At 29.7% G+C, this 6639-nt stretch overlaps 1 long non-coding RNA gene across 2 annotated transcripts; it reads left to right on the forward strand.

Annotated features, from left to right (window-relative positions):
- Window positions 1-407: 407 nt before the first annotated feature.
- Window positions 408-3857, forward strand: LOC140867336 (uncharacterized). 2 transcript variants are annotated; one of them, XR_012145118.1, is made up of 3 exons: window positions 408-744; window positions 1941-2188; window positions 3652-3857. It is a non-coding gene; the product is annotated as an uncharacterized lncRNA (long non-coding RNA). The 2 variants fall into 2 exon arrangements; XR_012145117.1 differs by having other exon boundaries at window positions 1946-2188.
- Window positions 3858-6639: the final 2782 nt, after the last annotated feature.

Below are 6639 nucleotides of genomic sequence, written 5' to 3' on the forward strand. Positions count from 1 at the left end.
ATGAAAAACATGATATATATCGATATCACAAATATTATAATTAGGATTTATATTTTAAAATAAAACTGAAATGATTTATAAATTTTTAAATTCAAAATTGGAGGGGGCGAAATTGTTTCAAAACATTTATTTTAACATTTTCTTCTCTTAATTTAATTAGTTATAAATTAATATATATATATATATATATAAATTTTGGAAAAATTTGGGGGCAGTTGGGGCTCCGTCACTGTTAATATCTCTTTCTATTTTATAAAGGCTGAGGGTATGATAAAAACTGTTTTGTGCGTATGGTATGGTCGTCACTTTGGAATGGCCCAATAAATTAACCAACAAAAAGCAAACCACGAAACCTCACGCTGCGTACAACCCCTTATTTTGGTATGACCAAACCCACGAAACAAATCCATCGCCTTGCTCTTCACGTCGTGGCCGAAAAAACTCACGCTTTGTACGACCCCTCAGTTTGGTATGGAAAAAAAAAAAAAAAGTAAAAACCCACCGTCTTACTCTTCACAGATCGTGGCTGACATGATGAAGAAAACCATAAAACCGATTGATTTTTAACTTCTACTTCGGAAAAACCGCATCTGTTTGCTACAACCCCTTCACTTTAAAGTTCATTGCTTTCTCTTTCGAAGCCGACAAATTCTTATGGCGACGGGAATGGAAAATCAAGCATACATCGAAGAAACCGTCCAGATTTGTTGATATCCTTATGGGTCCAATTGTTCAGCGTCCAAGGTTTCATATTCATTCAATCAGATTTTTAGTTCTTCTGTTCTCTATTCTTTTGAATTTTTCGCAATTCTCCTTCGCTGTCTAATAAAGACTTTAATATCGGTATTCTATTTATCCGAATTATGTTGTTTGTTTTCTGCTTTGTCGAGCTATTTGCTTCAATCATTAACTTATTCCCTTCACGAGAATATGTTTAGGCTCTGTTGTGTTTTTTTTTTTATTTGTTGTTTATTGTTTGCATTATTAGAATGGTCAAAATGGTTTGATGGAACTGAATTTTACCTTACGGCATTTACTTGAATCAATTATTCACACTTTTCCTTTATTGTGTTGTAAAGGAGTTCAGAAAAGAAATGAATTTGAAGAAATGGAATTTATATTCAACATTTTTTATCTTTGTATACATTTAAATTGAGCAAATATGTTCATCGTTTGTATTTCTATTGACGGGCTTTCATACAATATGGTTTATGAAATAAAATATTTATGATAGTATTAATGTTTGTATTATTTTCTGTTGTATTTAATATTTATGAAACAAAAACAGGAAATACAAAGGCAACAAAATAATTAATGTTTGTATTTAATATTCTGTTGATATTCTGAGCAAATATACGTTTGTTCCAAAAATAAGACAGCAAATATATGTTTGTATTTAATAATACAAACATTTGTATTTGATAATTAACGTTTACTGAGAAATGCTCTTAAAATGTAATTCATCATTTGTATTTCATGATTCAACTTTCTTAATCATATTTCTCATTTGTACGATTTCTATGTTGCTCGGAGTGATTGATGAATAACGATTGGTTTTCGGGTCTCTTTGTTTGTGTTTCTCGCTAAATTTTATCGCAAAAACATTAAAAATTAAGGTACATATGTAAATTGTATTTTCCCCCATTTTTCAAATATCATGAATTTTTCATGTTGCTTTCTGATTATTTTGATCTCTCAAGTTGTTTCATGTTGCCGATTGATGTTGCTTGGAGTGGTAGGTTGGTTGGAATTTATTGAAGATTGGGCGTGAGTTATATTATGTTTTGGAATGAGAGTGATTATTTCTATCCTTTTGGATTTAGAGCGATTTTTTCAGGTTAATTAATCATCATAGTAAAAAAGACAAATCTCACAATTTTCATTTTCTCAATGCCATGCATTTTCATGTCCATCTCTCAACAATAAAATTGTTGGTGCAGAGCAGATCTGATTTTTGTCCAAATTTGTGGGATGACCGTGGATGGTGAAAAGGAGAAAAAATATGTGCCAGTGAGGATTGCTCGCGACTGAATTGGAGAAACCCAAGGGCAAACATAGTAGCCGAGAACTGTTGGTTTGGAGGGATCTGAGGATTCTAGGCGTCGCATTGAGGTGGGTTTGTTCTCATCTTGGTAAAGCGCCATGAAGATTGGCGTGATATGAAAAGCCAACATACTGTTTTTTCGAGGTAATTTATATTGCTTGAATCGCAAGACATTAATGAGATTTTCAATTCTTGGCTATGGATTTTGTGATTTTAACATTGTTCGAATGCAGATAAATTTTATATTTATTATTTTTTAATTTGTATCAATAGCTTTTCTATGAGTGCGTACCACAGTACGTAGGATTAACGATAATGAAGAGAAGATTGTCATTAGACTCATTATCTCTGTTCACTGAACAACAAAGATTGATTTTCAAAGAAAATGGCAATAGGGCGTTAGTATTTGTCTTCTATATATCTATATGCTTTGCAATAGAAAAAATTGGGAATTTTGAGATACGATGTCAATTAAGTTGAATTAGATTTATTGTGTATAATTTTATTTATACATTATATTTGTCGGCATATATATTTTGTTTTGTTTGTGAATTGAATATAAGAAAATTTATGCATATATATGGCATTATATTTAGATAAATTTTACCACATCTTATATGTTGAATACTCGAAAATAGAGGTATCATGTGATTTCTTTTCTTTTTTTTTTGGATTAAGTTTTGTGTTCTTTATTTTTTAATTTAATTTTTTATTTCTTTGCCTTTTTTTAAATAAGAATTATTTTGCTTTATCCCATTTTTTATTTATTTATTCATTATTCATTGTATATTTTGATCTTATTTATATTGTCGTGTTGATAACATTTGAACACATGTTCATTTATAGTGTCGTGTTGATAAAATTTTATTTAAGATATTTGATTTTGAACTCTTACATATAGACATATCTCCTTTTTCTCATTATATGTTACTAAATTTGATTAAATTTTACTTTACTGGCTTATGAGTAGTTCATAACGTGATTTCAAACCAACATCGTCAGTTTAAATTAACGGCATGTAGTACGATTCTTTTTCATATACTGTTTAGTTCATATTCTTCTTATTGCTTTCTCTCTTAGAGTTCTTTCTTTAAATTTTCTGAAATGTCAAAAAAAAATTATCTAAAGTTGGATTCTTCTTTTGGAAATTTTACGAGGCATGTTAACAAAAATTTATGATCAAAGCGATGCATATGTATCTGTCTAACTATGTATACCTTTAAATTTCATGGTAATTGATTACGCAAAGTTGAAGCTAGCTTATAAACATAAATTTTATTCGTATGATTTCATAATTGATAAATACTATAAATGTTATTTAGTTCAGAATGAAATTATTATTACTTTGTCGTTTGCCACAATTTTACGTCATTTACACATTTTAATGTTTTTTGTGTGTTTCTTTTTTGTAGGTGTCTTAATTCCAATTTTTCAAATACTGATGATGACTACGTGATTTAATATTGTCTTCTTCTTAGTAGCCTAAAATTTTATGTTCTCAAGTTTCTTTTTGAATTAATGATAATTACTTTTCATGAACATTTTTTCTTGCAATTTTACTGTTGGTGCATGAGTATGTTAATGGTTTTCATCTATTATTTTGCTAGAAATTACAACATCATGACATTGGATTCTATGCAGCAACGTACGACTCTTCGGTTCCTACAATTACTACAAGTCCACACATCAAAAATCTAAAATGGAGTTGAGGGAAGTTTAAGTTCAAAAATTGAAATGTAGGAATCTTTTTCAAGTGTATCTAATGAAATTGCTTATTTCGTGGAACATGTATATATTAAAATTGTATTTTCAATTTTTTTTAGTTAACGCCTTTCTAAAAGATACATGATGTGTATATATATGTTTTAAATATTTTAGTTATCTTATTTGACTGAATTAAATTTATTTTGAGAACATGTATTAAGTTACACGTATTTGCCATATTTTTTCGTTACACACGCAACGCATGTGCCACGGTTGCTAGATATATGTGATGCATTTTCTTTTTCAAACGTAATGAAATTAAATATTTTTTTATTTGCTACATATATGTCACAATTTCAATAAGAATAACTCAACATTGCACAAAGAATTTGATAAAAGATGGAAAGTTACATTAGCTATCTGGTTATATCCCAAAAATGTTGTATACAAAGACGTTCTACTTTTACTCACATAGACTGGAAAAAAAATTCTGAAATATATGTTTTTCTTTTATTTATATTAATTTTGTTACATTAAATTCTTAAATGTATATTTAATAGTATTTGCTTGCACTCATTTTATTTATGATTGTTTCTATTTGGACAGGTAGCATGTCAATGCATCGATGTACAAGGATCAAGAGAGGCTGTGAAAGAATTTTAAATTTGAGTTTTGAAGAGTATAGATTTTTCAAAGTTTATTACAAGGAGTCATAACTTAGATTCTAAAATAAAATATTTCAATCTTAGCTCCAATATGTTTCCAGTTAATTATATGCTTTGTTTTTTTTCCAGTATATGTTGGTCTTATTTCCATTTATCGGCCGAGAATTATGATCATTTATTAAAAATTCATTGTTTTTATTTTAGATATGATTTTTTTTAGCAATTCTAATTTATGGTAAAATTATGTCAATTTTCTTTACAACTCCATGTTACCCACATTTTGTCATTTCAACTGAGGTAAGATATAATTATTATTTTAGACATTCACTCTCAACATTAATATTTTAGTTTATAGCACACTTATTCATACACATGTTATACTTAATATTCATGTATAAATATTGCACACGCATCGCGTGTGCCTCAGTCGCTAGTATAATAGTGTATTTGCACACATTTTAATTTTAAAAAAAATCAATTTTTTTGTCACACACCGTGTGTGTGAAGAAAATGTTGATTTTTTTTATTAAAATTAATAATTTCGGAAAAAAAATCTAATAAATTTATAGGAAAAAATGAATGTTTTTTGGGTTAAAATATTAACCATAAGGAGTAGTTAAAAGATAATGAATTATATTAGTTGTTTTCCACTTTTTTTCAAATAATTTGAAATTTCATAATTAGGGTGTCATACCAAGAGATCATGTTAGTTTTTCTAAGGCCTTCTTACTTAATAAATAAGAATAAATAAGTATATATATATATGAAAAAAAAAAGATGTAAAGGTTTAGGTAGTGTTTGGAAGAGCTTGTAGAAAGCACTTCTCAGCTTTTCCTTAACAAAATTTCACAAATTTTCAAAATTTTGTTAAGGAAATTAAACTGAGAATTGCTTCCTAGAAGCTCTCTCAAACACTACCTTAATATTTGATGTAATTTTGCACAAACCGATGGGCTTTGCCAGCTAATCCATCGCCAACTTGATGTTTGCGACAATTCAGCAAAGGAATTCATCTACTCTCCCGGCCATTCGCACAAAGGTTTAGTATTTTAGCCCATAAAACTCTCCAAAAATCTATAATAGGGTAATGTCGATATCCACATGTCAGATTCAACGGCCCGTTTTTTATGCAAACGAGATGTTCATGTGAACATCTCGCAGCTTGCATTAATATGATCCGTTGGATATTTCATTGGGCACTACTCCAATGGGATAGCATCGACACAATCCTATAATAGATAATACTATCACATTCTCAAGATACGCTCTCTATTACTAGTTGAATGATTTGGTTCTTTGGAACTTTTTATAGGCAACAACTGATTTGAGCACGCATCGCAGTGTTTTGTCGGAAATCCATCTTCACCCACTTTATTTTATATATTATCGATATCAAGCCACGAAATTCATTCATTGGATTATCGAGTACTAATCGGTCACCCATATTGTTTCTAACAGGGTAATATTATTTTTTTGCAACATCTGTACTGTTTCCACTAATTTTTAATTTGTACGGAACGAACACCGGGGACTACAAACGATGCAAAATTCTAAGCCGGGGGATATTTCTTTGCACATTCCGAAAATTGTTGAGGCCCAAATTTATGATAAGGACGAAAGAAAATGATTACCCCCATTTTATTTTATTTTTTTCTAAAAACATAATTTAATTTATGGCTCTCTAAATTTATCTTGTTTCCGGGTCAATGCCATATATATCATAGAATATATAGCCAACTGAAATTAATACCTACATCTAAAAATTTCTAAAACATGGGCCAACGTAACAAAGTATCGCAAATTGGCGGCTACCAAACCACAGAGATGAGTTGAAAACGAGACACAAAAATCGTTGGATACATTCCCATTACCTCTCATTTTTCCACACTAAAGTCGTTGAATGTCGCTAACAACATCAAGTCGAATCGTAATTTTACACATATTATATATATTGATTGTAATATCAATTCAAGGGGGAAATTTTAACCAAACCCTGAGCATGACTTCTTTGAATTCACATGCAATATTTCAGCAGAGGGCTGCCAATTTCTTGTCTTTCGTAATCATTTTTATGTATGTTTTGTTGTATTCAGGCAATATTTTTGAATTTTTCGTGCTTGACCGGATCGGATCAAAGATCAATCGATGAGAACTCATACTTTGAAATTTTTTTAATGCATGTGTCTCGTCCTTTCTTTCCTTCGAAATTTAAATGTGTATTTCGTC

This window comes from Henckelia pumila, chromosome 4, assembly GCF_033568475.1.
Source record: "Henckelia pumila isolate YLH828 chromosome 4, ASM3356847v2, whole genome shotgun sequence".
NCBI classification, from domain to species: Eukaryota; Viridiplantae; Streptophyta; class Magnoliopsida; order Lamiales; family Gesneriaceae; genus Henckelia; species Henckelia pumila.